This window comes from Protopterus annectens, chromosome 1.part1, assembly GCF_019279795.1.
Source record: "Protopterus annectens isolate FY-2018-M chromosome 1.part1, PAN1.0, whole genome shotgun sequence".
In the NCBI taxonomy this organism is placed as follows: Eukaryota; Metazoa; Chordata; order Ceratodontiformes; family Protopteridae; genus Protopterus; species Protopterus annectens.
In genome coordinates this window covers 1,586,950,873-1,586,968,269 of record NC_056726.1, presented here as the reverse complement: position 1 = coordinate 1,586,968,269, position 17,397 = coordinate 1,586,950,873, and positions in this window count along the sequence as shown.

Below are 17,397 nucleotides of genomic sequence, written 5' to 3'. Positions count from 1 at the left end.
CACTTACCTGTGTACACAATAAACAAATTTTTTACGTTTACAACTAAGACTGGATTATTTTAGTGAGCCGACTGGTTGCCTCTCCTTCTTTATCATTTTTGGATTTATTATATGTATATATATATATATATATATATATATATATATATATATATATATATATATATATATATACACACACACACACACACACACACACACACACACACACACACATATACATGTATAAATCTGGCACAATTTCACAGAGCATTTTACTGTGCCAATGCCCTGTAGAGACGCACACATCTCGAAGCATTTCTTATTTTCATTATACTGGGAAACTTTACTGTGGTAGTTACCTTATTATAGCATCTGATTTGGCACTGGGCAGCATCAATGGTTAGCTGCAGATTACACTACATGAGCACACTTCCCTCATCCAATTACAAACACCCTCCACTCCTATTCTTTTCAAGTATACTTTAGGACCTGCATCCATGGATGGGCACTTTTCTGCCATCTCTGCATCCAGTTTGGTGGACATGGGTATCCTGAGTCAATGTAACAAGTATCAGCTTAAGGGTGCACACTTATACAACCAGCTTATTGTACTTTTTTTATTTTTTATATTTGTTCCCCTAACACATTTGTTTGTTTTTCAATGGAATTGTACAGGTTATAGGTCACATTAAACGTGAGAAAAGTTTTAAAATGACTTATTGTGGTCTCATTGTTTTTATACCACAAAAACCTGGCATTTTAAAAGAGGTGTGTACACTTTTTGTATCCACTGTGTGTGTGTGTGTGTGTGTGTGTGTGTGTGTGTGTGTGTGTGTGTGTGTCTGTATATATATATATATATATATATATATATATATATATATATATATATATATATATAAACTAAGAAATGAACTTCGTGACAATAACAGCATTCAAAAAATAGTAAATCACACCAACGACTCTTGTAGAACTTTAGCGTTTTCGTCTTATTTATTATCAAGACTTCTTCAGAAAGACATGTTTCATAAGTATGAGCAACCATTTTCACTTCCTTTAAATACATTAGTTCTAGCAGGCCATTTAAATTAACAACAATTCCTTTCCAATAGTAAAGTAAGCAGGGTGCTGTGTGCATTTTCATTAACATTACAATCGCAGTTACATAAGGTAAATTGGTCAGACAGTAATAGCCTTGTGGTGCAATGTGCATACTAAAAGGTATCGTGTGCAAAAAGGGATTGTGTGCAAAAAGGGATTGTGTGCAAAAGCAAAGAAAACAAAAAAAAAAAAAAAAAAATGGGGGAACCAAGAAGGATGAGAGTCATGCTGTGATGATTCTAATATAAACACGTAACTTATGAGTCTTTGCCTCCAAAGGTAAGTAAAGAAGGGAACGGAAGAAGGTGGAGGAGTCAGGTAGAGAGTCTTACTATGCTTTGGTATCAGTGTGTGTGTGTAGAGAAATGTGTGGGTATACCTTCTGAAGGGGGAGTGGGAGGAGTACAGTATGGACTTGAGGGGGGGCTGTTAGGGGGCCACCCATGACAATGAGTGTGGAGCATATGAATAATAGAGTGTCCCAGAAGACTGTCAGTGCGGATGGTACCTCCGGTGGGCTGGTTAGGATGGTATCACCCCTTGAATGGCTGCGTGAAAAGTGAGACCAGGGGGGTACTAACTACCGACAAGCCCTCTGCACCCCACATGTGTAGGGCTGCACCCCTCACCCCCCTACTTATATATTCTGACTCCGAGATCGCATAAACAGTAACACAAACGAAACTCAAACACTCACACACATCTTACAGTCCCTCAAGCACACACTTACACACACTAACCAACATACTTACACACACAAACTTACCAAAATTAAACTCAAACATCCACATTCCATACCACCAGAAGCAGAAATTTGAAATATCCGTACTTCGGTATTTTGAATTTCGCGCTTCTGCTGGTTTCAGAAATGTGAGTATTTGGCTTTGTAAGTTTGAAATTCTGAAGTTCGAGATTTCAGTATTTTGAAATTACAAAGTGGACCCATATATATATATATATATATATATATATATATATATATATATATATATATATATATATATATATATATATATATATATCTTTTAGCTGGGATTCAGGTTACTGACTCCCTCACCAGCCTCAGTAAGAAGCTGAGATCCCTCATAAAATCCTCAAAAGCTAGTTACAAAAATAAAATTGCCAAAGATTCCAAAGACAACCACAAGGCATTCTATAGTTATGTCAATAATCTAAATGGCAATGCTCAGATTTGCTCTGACCTACAACAGAATGACATTAAATATACTGATCTCAAGGATATTGCCAATATCCTAGCAGATCGATTTAGTGCCAACTTCAACCCCCTCTCATCCCTAAAGAGCCCATCTCAATACCAAAAGGTTGCCAAATTCCGATAATCACAGCCACACAGGTAGAAACTGCACTCTCCAAAGCTAAGAATACAGAATCCATGGGACCAGATGACATCCCAGGCTGTGCACTACATGAACTATAAAATGAAATGGCACCTCACCTAAGTGTCATGTTTAATCATAGCCTCACCTCAGGCTTCGTGCCCACTGAGTGGCGCACAGCTACAGTTATCCTGCTCCACAAGGGAGGATCCACCATGGATCTTGGGAACTACCGTCCCATCAGTCTGACAAGCCTAATCTGCAAGGGCATGGAACGCATTATCATGGAACTTATAAACAAAGACATTGGCAACCTTCAAACACTGGACCCCACCCAATTTGGATTTGTGAAGGGCCGATCTTGTCTCCCGAATCTGATTGACTTCTTCAACTCAGTCACCAAAGCTGTGGACGAGGGTAAGGTGGTCCACACAGCCTATCTGGACCTCGCCATGGCCTTCAACATCATGCCCCACTCTGGAATCATAGATAAGCTTACTAAGCTGGGCATAAATCCCTACGTCACTCGATGGGTTGCCAACTGGCTTACTGACAGAACACAGACTGTAAAAGTAGCTGACTCCAAATCCAGCTCCAAACAAGTGACAAGTGGAGTACCTCAGGGTTCAGTCCTCGGACCACTCTTGTTTGGCATCTACTTCTGTGAAGTACAGGCCAACACTAAGGGACTCTGGCTAACAAATTTCGCAGATGACGGCAAACTGGGAGCCATTATTGAATCTTCAAATGATGTGGATATTCTACAAAAGGTCCTTACAGAAACAGATGGCTGGTGCAAGAGCCATGGGCTCAAGCTTAATGTCAAGAAATGTATAGTTATCCCCTTTAGAAAAAAACATGTACCCATGAATTACCACATAGGTGGCAGGACACTAAACATCAAAAGTGTGATGAGAGACTTAGGGACACAGGTGGACAGTGGTCTCACTTTCGATAACCACATTGCCACAACAGTCAGAAAATCCTTCTATGTGGCACACCTCATCACTAAGGGTTTTTCATCCAGAAAAAAGGAGTTCATTGTCTCACTGTACCCATCCCTCATTAGACCCATTATAGAGTATGATGCCCCATTTGGTATGTATCTCACAAGACATCTGCAACAGCTGGAAAGGCCACAGAAATACCTCACTAAAAGAATCACAGGCCTAAAGCAGATGCCATATGCTGACCATCTAAAAAAACTCCAGCTATACTCTGTGGCATACTGTCTACTCAGAGGCAATCTCTGCTTAACTTACAAGGCCATGTCAAACCCTGAGCTGTTGGACATGCTCCACTTACAGAAATTCCAATCCCTCAGAGCCACATGCTCCAGGGATCTAAACCTTGTCATCACAATGAACAAAACATGCTGGAGGGATAGGTTCCTGACCTAGAGACTCCCCATATTCTGGAATAGACTGCCCATACATGTCAAGCAGAGCAACTCATTGGCCCTCTTCAAAAGGAACCTTGATGATTGGATGGGAGATAGGAAATTCACCCTGGGGATCATGTCAGTCGACCTGCTAGACAGGGGTCCAGAGAAGTAAATATTGTGGAAAGAAATATCCAGGGAATTGTTATGGCTAGGCTTGCATAGGCCCTATGGTCTATAGCCTAGTACCAACCTATGAACCTATGAACCTATATATATATATATATATATATATATATATATATATATATATATATCTATATTTATGTATGTGTGTGTGTGTGTGTGTGTGTGTGTGTGTGTGTGTGTGTCTGTGTGTGTGTGCGTGTGTGTGTGTGTGTGTGGCACAAAGTGTGGAGGTTGCAGCACCCACATGGAGGGTGCAGGGGCACTTGCTTGCTCCCTTGCAAAAATATGTTTTTTTTATTTGTATATTGCGTTTTTGTCAGTATTTGACTTTCAGTCTTTTCTGATCGATCTGTTGTATTTTGATTTTGTGAGTTTTTGAGTAAAAGTAGTAAAGGTATATTTACATACATACAGAGAGAAAAAAATTACTTAGTAAAGAGACTGGGGAGAAAGATTGAGAGTTCTTCAGTCATTATGTTTTTGTCAGTTTAGTTACTGAGCTAGGTATACATATATATATATATATATATATATATATATATATATATATATATATATAAATTTGGACTGACAGAGAGAGGGAGAGAGAGTGGGAGAGAGGGACATAGACTGACAATCTTTCTGTTCTGTCTAGTCATTCCTCATGTGGACTGTCAATCATCTCTACTTACAAAGAACAGCTTTGAATTGTAATTTTAATCACACAAATTTACACCAGAATACAAGGAGTGCAGTGGTGCAGCAGTTAAGATTATCACCTCACAGCAAGAGGTACACCGGTTCAATTCTTGGCAGGGGTACCTTCTGTGCGGAGTCTACATATCCTTCTTTCATTTGCAAGGGTTTCCCTTGGTTGCTCCACTTTCCACCCACATTACAAAGCCATGCATCTGGAGCTTCTCCCCACGCCTCCTGCCTCCACTGAAAATAGGCTTGGTCCTACTCAGACTTTCCCAGTCAACAAATGTTAAGTAAATAAACGTGGCCTGAGTGGGAGACAGGGACATAAACTGACAGTCTTTCTGGTCTGTCACTTTAGTCATTCCTCATGCAGACTGTCTATCATCTCTGCTCAGAAAGAGCAGCATAGAATTGTACTTTTAGTCACACAAATTTACACCAGAATACAAAGAGCATCTGTAAATATTCCTTTTAGCACTGTACCCATGTGGAGTAAAATATCACCTCTCAGTTTAAATTATCCATACAGCTTTTTTTTCATTATAAATGTGATTGTATTTGACCTATTTGTATGTATGACATGAGCTTTTAGACACATTAAGTATATGTTTATATATCAGTTCACTGATGAATACTAGGCTAATTGCCCTTAAGGGCCATTTTACACCTAGCCAATAACCAGAGATTAGAATCAAACCATGTAACTTGTGTATATGAGGTAAAAACCTTAACCTTATGCTAAATGCACCCCGTGGCACACTTGAGGGAAGAGTATGTGTCTGATTGGTTAGAGACTGGGACTAGAGTAAGGGATAGGTAAGAAAGTAGTTTTAATGTTGTGTGCATGTGTGTCTTAGCTGCACTGGTTGTATCCTGCACAGAATGCAATACTCAGCCAGCTTCTAAAGCATTCAGCGCACCTTTTATGCACTCAAACCAATAGTCATCTGGAAATGAGCTGATGAAAAATCAGCTTTGGATGTTAAGCCCTTCAGAGCTTTCCTGCTGCCAAAGAGAATGGTCTTTCGCAGGCTTTTGAAGATCATCAATTATCTAACATTGTTTGCTGCACAGATAAGTTGCCTTCAGGGACAATCCTTCCACTCTACTTTTTACGGCAGACAACATTGTTTTTTCTTTAAAACATACTATTTTAGCTTGAAGAAAGTGTTATTATTGATTGTAATGGGACTCCTCTAAACATTCAAACTAACTTTAAACTACTTTTCTGTTGTAAAAGTTATTTTATTTTGGGGGTGCATTGTAAGTGCCTTTTCCTGTGTTTTAATGTTATTTTTTACAAGTTACCTGGTTAAGTGATTATTGCTGCCAGGCTTCCCCAGGAATCAGACATCTTTTTGGCTGTAACCAGGGAACAACCTACCGATTCTTTGGTTCTACCTTCTTCCAGCCACAGAAAGAAAAAGATTTTTATGCAGCTTTTGCCAGCACAGCAGATTGAAATAGTTGGAGTGTCCTTGTAGGGCAAGGGAAAGTCACTCTTATCAGTCCTGAAGAAACTTCAGGGAATGCCACTCTGAGTAGCCAGAAACCTGTGCCCATAATTAGTGAAGTTATTGCTGGCAAAAGTGGGTCTTATTCCTCAGATGTCCCAGTCAAAATGAAATAGAAGCTTAAACATGTGTTTTCATCCATAAGTTGCATTGGACAGGAATAATTTATTGGGCTTAGTTTAGGATTTAGTGCACGCTCTTGACTCTTCCTGTATGTCTGTTTCTGATAAAACAAAAAGGGATTATTCATTTTCTAAGGAGATTCAAGACTTATTTTTACTTCAAAAGGATTCTGAAAGTACATGTATTATATCCACATATTTCTGATTCAGATTCTTAGGAGAGCATGGCTTCACCCAGTAATTTTGAAGGAGTCCCCTTCTTTGAAACTATTTGTAGAACTAATCAGCTGTTTCAGTGGGAAAATGGTAATGTTTGTCAGTCCTACAGGAAGTATTATGATTTTGGTACTGGTTCAGAGGATTTTTTTGATACAGCCTACAACTTCACTGACAGCCACACTGTCCCAGTTATCTAAGATTGGGCCCAAAAGCTTTTGCTGAAGACAATCCATCTGCTGCTGAACATATGGTTAACACTAATTCCTTTCATTTTAACAAGGAATAGAAAGCTTTTGATAAATATGAGAAAAAGTATATTCTTCTGCAACTTTGTTTTTAGAATTCTTAACTGTGAAGTCCGAATGTTGAAGTTTTTGCTTACCTGTTGTTAGAGTATGCGAAATAATTTAGCATCCTTTTCTTCTGGTGAGGAAAACTCTGCTTTCTGCAACTTGATGTCTTCTGTGTTCCAAGTGACCACCCTCTGTTTGAGACGTGCTTATGATTCTGCTGGTGCCACGTCCAGGGCTGCTGATACTAGAAGTGTTTATCTCTTCATAGGTCTGTACTAGGCTAATGGCCACAAGGGCATTTTTAAGGATACCCATGAGTCCCAAATGTCTGACAAATTCTGCTACCCTTGATAAATGTAAACAGAGGCTTGGGAGATGAACAATTTTCAGGCTGCCTGTGTCCATTATAGACATAGATGCCAAACCAGGGATATATTTCCTGTTCCCCATCCAACTGCCCAAGTTACACTTGAATTGGGTTACAGAGGATCTCTGTTCACATGTCTGCTCTAGAGAAGTGGTAATCTCTGAAATATATACCTGTCTCTCCACCTGGTCCTATTTATATTACAGGCAAGGTTTAAGTCATTACAATGGGTAATTCTGGTGCTGTTTGATTTGCAGATATACAGGATGTCCATCAGGGTGGGGTCTAACAATGCCTTGTATACCAGGCATAGAGCTTCCATCAACAGCCTGTAGGAGAAAGAACATAGCGATAGGACCTTGACATCGCCTGTATAGGACATGTTACTTATGCCCTGCATTCTTTGTGTAGCGCACTCGCAGGTGTAGCCGAATAGTGTATGGCTTCCTTCCTACCTGACTCTGGTGACACCCCAATTACAACTAACACACCAAGGTTGCAAATAATAACAGATTTTATTCTAGACAGAAACTCTAGTCTTAACAAGCAACAACACAGTAGCAACAAATTACTGTAGTAGCACAAAGTTTAGCAATAAGGCAATATGAGGTATACATACAGTGAAATCACACCTCCCAGAACTCAATAAGAGAGGTCATGTCATTCAAATATGAGCAAAAATGCAACGTCATTAAGCAGTAAAGAGTCTATAATGCAACAATAATAATACTAACAGCTACTATAAACTTGATCAGTGCATATATTATTTTCAAACACAAGTAAGATCAAAAAAAACATATATTCACAAAATCAAATTTAACTAATATCACTAATAACCACTCTATATACAATATTTACATAAATAATTATTAATATTTCCAAGTTGAAAATACTATGCTAGTAATAATATTAAAAATCTGTCCCAATTTTTTGGATTATTAACATTTTTTTTTGTTGGTTTAATAGTAATTTATGAGCCATATATATTTTTGTTGCTAGAACTCTAAAGTTCTGCCATGAAGCAGAATCATAAATTGTTGACTCTTAGGAATTCCAAAGTTTGAAAATACATTTACAACTCCAAAACATATGAAGAAGATCAACTGGTTGATTCTTACAATATGGACAAGTTGGTGAAATTTTGGGATTAAAATATGCATTGTTTCAAATCATCAAATGGGTATATATTAATTTTGAAGAGAAGTAGATTTGATGGTCAAGTCAAATTGTTTTTAACATATTACTTCTATCTGTCAGTAATATTTTTTTTTTCCAGTAGTTTGATAAAAAAATATCATGAAATTGAATTCTTTGATTCATTGATTTGCTGTTGTGATATATATTTAAGATCTGTTTGAGAGCCAGCCACAAAACAGAGCATCTATTAATAGCCAAACTTTTAAAATAGCTTATAGTGAGTTCTCTAATTTGTCTCAAAAAAAATACTTTTTTCAGGAGTTAAAGTTTTGTCTTATTTGACTGTCAAGATGTTTATATATATCAATCAAAGTTAGATTAACTATCAATGGAAACTTGTTGAGATCAATTAGTTGATTATTCAATTTTAAATTAAAACCATCATATGTTGAACCAAATCTAATGAATGAAATAAGTTATGTAAAGAAAATATGTTTGTTTTGATGTGTTCAATAATCCCATAGAATTTCAACATATCCTTACCTAAAAAAAGTATTGCTTTAGGATTGATATTTAACTTTAGAATATATTTATAATTCAGAACTACCCAAAGTGGTGTCCACTTAGTATTATTTATATCATAATTTCCAATTCTTAACATTCTATTAGAATTTACAATTAAATAATACATTTCTTTTGGGGTCATTAATTTATTATAAGATATCCTGGTTTTCTTTGGTTCCCAAAAATTTAGCCAATTCTTTATGAATCTTTTAAAATATACAATAATTGTGGTAATATGTTCATTTTGATAATTGAAACTTTGCAAAGTCTTTATTATCTGTAGAGAACTCAATACCTAGATATTTAATATTTTATTTAAATGATACCTGTCCCACTAAGGGCAATAATGAAAAGGGTTTAGGTGTCTTTAAAGGGAAGAAACTTGATCAGTTCTAATCAGACCAAACTGTGAAAACATTCTGTTATACCCTCTTCACTGGCCAGTGACTACTTACGGTCTTAATGCCGGCATAATGGGGCCTGAAGTTGGAGTTCATATGAAACCCGGGTATTTGTAGTCTACAAAGCATTTAGGGGGAAATCTACACCGAGAGGTGAATAACATGAGATCCACAAAATCACAGCCAGTACTATTGTGAGATAAAGCCAAACAGTTTTAGTTCAGAAAAGGAAAAAAGGGAAAAGCCTAGGCCCACAGTTCCAGTTGAAGCTATAGCACAATCCTATGAAAGTATAAAATGGCGGCCAAAGCCTCTCACCACTCTGTCGATAATATTCTGGATGTCAGGCACCGCAGTTCCACTGATGAGAAGTGCAGAGATCAACCAGCAGCCGTCTGGTAGTCAAAAATGGCTTCTTTATAATAGGCTTAACAGTATTCCTGTCCTTGTTGATCAGATGCAGATGTGGGACTACTGGTTCCAGACTTGTCTCCTGATTCCACAGATCACCATTGACCAGGTTTTCAGAGGAGGGAAAACACGGCCTGCAACATCACTTCCCTGTTCTAGACACTAGAAAAAATCTGGTTTTAAATCAAGGCCCCTTGTGTTTTAGTCTCCTCCCCTTCACTTTTGTTTCTCTCTTTTATATCAAATGAAAAGGAGCTCCACCTTGTGTTGAATCAGAAAACTACAGTCTGTTAACCATACAGTGAAATACAGTGGGTGCTACATTTGTAAATACCAAAGGGGACATTGTACTCAATGATAGGTATGATGAATGAAAAATACAGTAGTACAATGACATCCTTTAACCTAGATGCCACATACAATGATTTCCTCACTACTGTCAACACATGATGGTCAAAGACTAGATTACTGTCTGTATGTGTCCCAAAATCCCTGACTCTTGGGTCACCTCTTAGGGGTGTGTTGTCAATAAGATAGTTACCAGAGTTCGATGACTTCCTGAAGACTACTATTATGCATTTCTTGGCAATTATTGTTAACCTTACGGCTCTGACACCAGTTATTTATCTGTATCATCCCTTCATGGAGAACATTTGTGTCGGTGGGAGGGGTTCTATGACTGCTTCTAATTTGAAGTCATCTGATAATTGACTCCACCAAAGGCCATTGACATTGTCCTTGACTTCAGAGAATTAAATGGCATAAAAGAGCAGTCTCACAACCAATCCCTTAGGGACTCCACTTGTGACTGGCCTCTTTGTAGAGGTATCTTCTTAAATTCTAACTTCCTGGGTCCTGTTTGTGAGCCAGCTGGCAATCCACTAGGTGACATAAGGGTTTATACCTAACTTCTTGAGTTTGCCAGCAATGCCTGAGTGGGGTATTGCGTCAAATGCCTTGGAAAGGTCAAGACAGGAAAGTGAACTGTTTTCCCACCATCCATTACTTTGGTGACCTTCTCAAAGAATTCCACCAGGTTGAGTAGGCATGACCTGCCTTTGGCAAAACTAAATTGAGTTGGGTCCAGTGTCTGGAGGTTTCCTATGTCATTATTGTTCATTCCCATGATAATGTTTTTCATGACCTTGCATATGAGACTAGTGAGAATTATGGGTCTGTAGTTTCCAAGGCCTGTAGATGGCCCACATGACTGTTGCTGTCTTCCATTTGTGAGGCATGAAGCCTGTTTGGAGGCTACAGTTAATTAACAATTCCAGAGAGCCTGATAGGTCATAGTCCATGCTATTTACAAGGGATCCTGGAATATTGCCTGAGACCATTGATGCGGTGCTCTTGGCCTTAGAGTGAGCATTAAGAATCTGTTCCCTAGTGATATTAGGGAGAGTTATATTTGATGGTATTTCCTAAGGAGAGGTTGAGGATGAGAGAAGGGTAAGGTTGGGGTTGAATTTGTCAACTATTAGGTTTTCTATATCTTCTGGCTCAGTATAGATGGCTCCATTAACAATGAGTTCTGCACACAACTATGTATTGCCATTGAGTTTTCAGACATAGCTAAAGAATGTCTTGTGGTCGACCTTCAACTGGGAGGCCAAATTTCCCTCAGATTTGGCTTTTGCAGACTTTATTTATCCTCTGAGTTGTTTGTTTAGTTTGATGAGAGTGCTTTTATCCTACTGGGTGCTAAACCCTCCTAATTTTTGAATGATTTTCTTCCTTCTGTTATATACAGCCTACTGATGTTGTGACTCCACTGGGTCTATATTAGGTGATCGAAACATTAGGTAATCGGATACCTAAAGATCAACACCTAAACAGCAAAAGCTGTAAATATCGAATGGCCACTTCTAAAAATTATTTTGTATGGAAAGAATTTGTCCGCAAATTCTTTCGTAAGGAAAGAATTTAATTGGCCATTATTGGGAATCTACCCCTTTCTCCACAGTAGGGCAATCTCGGAGTTGGTATATTTAGTAAGGGGGGGTGGGGGGCAAAGCTCCCCACTCAATTAGGGTTTGAAATTTTTTTTTTCCAGCTAAGTGAATTCTTTCCCTAAAAAAAATTTGCAGAAGTGGCCATTCGATGTTTGCAGCTTTTGTTGAATAGGTGTCAAGCTTTAGGTAATCGATTACCTAAAACTTCAACTTTATAATATAGACCCATTCCACCAGGGTGGCTTTCTTTTTTAGATAGAGCTGTACTTCTTCCTGGTGGGTACAGCTGGCTCTAGGCAGCTATTAACATGCTTGTACAGGGTTGCTGTGAACATCTCCATGTAGGCAGCAGTGTTCTTAGGCTTTATGAGGGCTTGACATTTTGCCAGGTTATCACTTTATAGTAGGAAATAAACCTTAGAGTAGATCTTGAACATTGTAGGATTAGCTGGGGTTCCATGTTTTATTTTAACTTCAAAGAAGACCATTTTGTGTTCTGACCTTACCAGAGAAGACATTACACTTGAGGGTGTGCCACATTTTCTAATTTTAGTGAGAACCAAATCCAGTATGTTTGTATCCCTAGTCAGTTTATTAACAATATAGTGTAGAGAGTTTATGTTCACAAAATCCAGGAATATATGTGCCTGCATGTTTGGTGTCGTATATGATTCACAGTTGATAGTGGGGGGAATTAAAGTTGCCCATGACTACGGTATTAGTTTGGATGGTGGGAGTTTCCAATTAATTTAAACATAGGTTATGGGTTTCCAGGGTCAAACAGAGGAATATATAACTTGGAAGGAAGTGTTATGGGATTGTGCCTATGGGGAGTTGAACATGTAGAAGCTCAGGTGCATCGTCATGTATGACTAGCCTTGACATATATTTATTTTTGATGTAAAGTGAGATACATCCACCTTTAGTCCTTGTCTGTGTAGTATGATCTAAATGTGCGGACGGCATTATAGCCTTCACTACTTGTTTGCTCTCCATGGCTTCAAACCATGTCTCAGTGATCACACAGATGTCAGCATACATTAGGGTAAGGAGAGCTTGCAGGGAGTGGAGTTACCAGCAACAGAATGATGAAAAAACCCACAAAGAACAGGATGCAGGATACAACTGATTTATTCGGTACCTCGGCCAAAACAGCTTCAAAAGGAATAAATGTTACCAACAGATGCATTATATATACATACCAACCAAAAATATACTAAATTAAATTAAATATAATAACTAATAATTAAAAATAAACAAGACAAACTCCAGAGACAGAAGAAAACAAGACAAATTTGTATAAATAGAAAGAATTCAAAAAAAAAATAAAATTATTGAATTAAATAAAAATAATAATTGAATTTAAAACATATTCAAAAAAATTCAAACCTTAAAGTTTTTAATTTCAAAAAGAATCCAAAAATCTATCTTTCTAGTTTTTTTAATTTACTTTGTAAATCTGTCTTATATATACATACTTTAAGTTTGTATTTTTAACTCTCTAATTTAATTAATTATTATTTTTAATATGTTTTATATTTTATTAGTGGTGTTGTTGTATACTCCTAGCATTGAGCAATAACATCTTCAGATTTTCTAGGTTTTGATTTGTTATGTTAGAAGTACTTTCAGTTTGGCATTGCCTAAAACTGCACTATGTAGGAGGATAATATTTTAGCTAATATTTAAAAGCCTAGAGGGGAAAGGTACAAACCATCTCTGGCAAAGCAGCGTGGGCTGTTGACCACCTCCTTCCATGCTGACAAATATTACACCCCCTTAGAATCACCAGAATCGAAGCCACTGATTAAAGTCAGTCATCTTCTCTTCATAATGTGGCATCATCCTTAGAGAAGGGAAAATGCTGCGCAATGATAGCTTCATTCCAACCTGGGACAGATACTCCAAATGCGCCATGATGTCTCTTTTCATACAGTCTAAGGAGGTATGTCTCAGGTCATTTAAACCCATATAGATTATGATTAAGTCATACTGGTGCTTGTGGTCTAATGCCCTGAGTGCATGCATAATGTGGTGAATCCTGGCCCCTGATAAGCAACTGACTGTGACTTTATCTTTACTCAGCCTGGTGAGAAGGACATCAGTGTGTCTCACAATAAAGTCTGCAGTGACCAGAATGTTGGATTGTGTGGTGACTTACCTTATAGGCTTAGAAGTAGAGACTTCATGGGATGTGACTGTATGTGTTGATGTGGGTGTTGTGTTGAAAAAGTGCATTTGAGGCTGCTGAGGGTACTTTTTATATGTACTTCATCTAGGATGTGGTTTAAGAAAGGTTACAGTTAAGTGCCTCAGCATATGTGGGTCTATGTGTCTACTTTGAACTCTGTGTTATGAGGAGATTTGCCTAATTGCATCATCAAAAGCTCCTAGAGTGTGTCAAAAATCAGATATTGAACTCTCTTTTAGGTTGAAGGTTTATGTAACCTGTATCAAATACAGGTACATTCCTTGTGTTGCAGCTAAACCAAGACCAGGATATGAATGCAGCCCAGCTCTAGTTACTCAGCCCCTCATACACCATAGTAGTAAGTCTACCTATAGTAACCACTGCACCCAAAAGCAAACTCCTGCTCCATGAGCCTTTTCCTGTCAAAACCACAGGCCAGCAATTCTCCCTTCAATTTCTTCACCATCCTGATTAAGATGTGTGTCATAAGAAAATGCACTCTAGACCTACAAAGCCTACCACCTTACATGGCATACTGAGTACCAAAGTCATGAATACTGAGCTTGTAAGGCAGGCATCTACCAAACCAAATATGCTGTTTATTGGTGACTCTGTTGCGAGGCATATTGATTTACTTCTTAGCAGACTGAGCAAGGATTGGGATTGGGAGGTGGCCTAATGGTTAAGGTGTTTGCCTTACAAACACAAGGTGCAGGGTTTGAGTCTCACAAGAGATAATTGGCTAGGCTTAAAATGGTTCGCAAGGGCAATTAGCCTAGTACTAATCTATGAACCTATGAACCTATGAAAGAATGACAGTTAGTTGCCTGTCTGGTGTCAGGATACTCTGGATCACACACACATTCAAATTGTTGAATGACAGGTTTAGGCATGAATCTGTCATAGTACCTGTGGCTGTCAGTGACTTGAGATGTACCTCCTTGGATAATATAACGAGAGACATGATGGAGCTCTTTCACTATCTGTCCTAGGCATACATGAGCCTAGCAGTGAGCAGCATTCTACCTTCTCCAAGAATGATGTTGCAATATGAGCTAAAAATAATTGAGTTTAATAATCAGCTTTGTTTTTGATGTCATTCCAAGGGGTCCAATATTTGTTAGCATTGCAGGATATGTTCAACAGACCTCACTGTTTTTCCAAGTTTTTATGTATTGGTAAAGACCTTCCTTACCACTACAGTACCTTTTTAGGCAATGCAAACTAGATAAACCTACCAGCATAGTGAAACTAGCAAAACAAAATATGAAGTTGTTGCTGATCAATACAAGGAAACTAAACAAGAAATTCCACTCCCTACAAACTCTCCAAACCCTGGAAGATGTAGACATCTGTGTATTGTGCGACACATGGTTTAAAATGCTGGAGAGTAGGCTGGCTGTGCAAGGCTATAATACCTTCTATATCTCTAGACCAGCCCTGGGCAGGAAAAGAAAAAGGTTGAGGTGCCTTAATTTTAGTCCATGAGAGACTCACATCAAGATTGGTTAACACCTGGATGCACTAGAGCTTTTCCACATCAAATTCCCCATCAGAAAGGTTCTGTACCAAATATTGTCTAGCTATAGAACTCTCTTCTGTGACCCAAAAAGCCACAATGCCTATCTGCAACAGCCCCTCTCTATGTATTAATACAATGCCATCTTCCTAGGTGATATTAACAACCCTTCAAGTGCATGGGTAACTTACATCACAACTAATGCAGAAGCACAGAGATTCCTGGAGTTTGTCAATACAAATACCCTGGAATAGTTAGTCAGACTACCCACTAGTACAAATAACATCTTAGGCCTTGTGTTTACAAATATGAGTGCATTTTTCACCTACTTTGCCTTCTACTCTCCCTCGTTAGTTCTGACCATAAAGCCATCTCATACAAAATAAAACTGAAACTAGAGGCACCCCTTCCACCCATAGTGTCATCTCTAAGACAAGCTATCTACTTCTAACCGGTGCTTTAGCAAGCTTCAAATCCCCTCCAAACCCGGAAAATTGTGATACTTTAGCAAGCTTCAAATCCCCTCCAAACCCTGAAAATTGTGATACTTTAGCAGGCTTCAAATCCCCTCCAAAACCTTGAAAATTCTGCTGCTTATGCAGAATCGTGCAGCAGGAAAACTGTAGTGGCATGTCAAAAACTGCATAGATGTAGCAGTTGCATGCAGAAACAAGTGCAAGGCAAACTCCAGAAACAAACACCCGTAGTGGGTAGTACAATATCAGAAAGCTATACCATAAAAGGAATAAAATAATGGCCAAAATTAAGAAAAGTAATTCCCAAAATAATGGAACACTCATCAATGAATTAAACAAACTACTCAGGTGTCTGGTTAAATCCATCAAATACATGTTTGAAGATAAGATAGCCCCCAAAACTAAAGAAAATCATAAGACCTTTTTTAATTGCATTTCAAATTCCAGGAGAACAGTACAGCAGTGTGTTCATCTGATTGCAAATATTGCTACCTTCACTGAAGCTGCAGATATAGCCAACCTACTGTCTGATAAATTCAGCTGAAACTTTAGCCCTCTCCCCCATCTATTCTACAAGACATACCTAAAAAAGATGTCTCTCCCAGCTATCACACATGAGAAAATTTCTAAAAGCACTTTCCAAACTAAAAATACTGCATCAGCGGGTACTGACGGTATCCCTATAAGCATCCTGAAAAGCATGAAGCATAATTTAACTAAGCTCCTTACATCACTGTTCAAGCCTTAGCCTCAGCAAAGGCTTTGTACAAAGCAAGTGAAGAACAGAAACAGTCATCATGCTATGTAAGGTAGGATCCTCCACTGATCCAGAAATTACAGACCCATAAGTCTGACCAGCCTAATATGTAAAGCCATGGAAAGGTTACCACGGAGCTAATTAATAAGAATGTTGGGAACATCCAAACACTGGATCTGTCTCAATTTGGACTTGTCAAAGGAAGGTCATGCTTGCTCACCTTGGTGAACTTCTTTGAAAGAGTAACCATGGCAATGGACGAGGGTAAAACAGTACACACTGCCTACCTTGACCTGGCCAATGCATTTGACATGATACCCCACTCAGATATAGTAGAAATGTTAAGCAAATGAGGAATAAATCCCTATCTCCCTCACTGTATCACTAACTTGCTCATGGATAGATCACAAGACATAACAAGAGCTGAAATTACCTCCACAAAAAGATCAATCACGAGTGGAGTCCATCCCCCATCCCCCCAGGGCTCTGTTACCCCCATGGCCCAGTTCTGGGATCTCTCCTGTTTGACATCACACATCTCTGAAGTTAAAGCAAAAGCTAAAAGACTCTGTATGATTGCAAGTAGGGTGTAGTTGTAGAACCCTAGGAAGGATTGCCCCAAACAATTAACAGACACAACAAATATGAACTAAAGATAAATGCCAAAAAATAAATAACCGCATCATTGGTAAATCAGCTCCCCTAGGGAACAATCACTTTGAGAATACATCCCTAAGAGTTAACCCAGTCATTTGGTATTTGTGAAATTATCTGGACAGCAACCTAGCTGCTTGCCAACA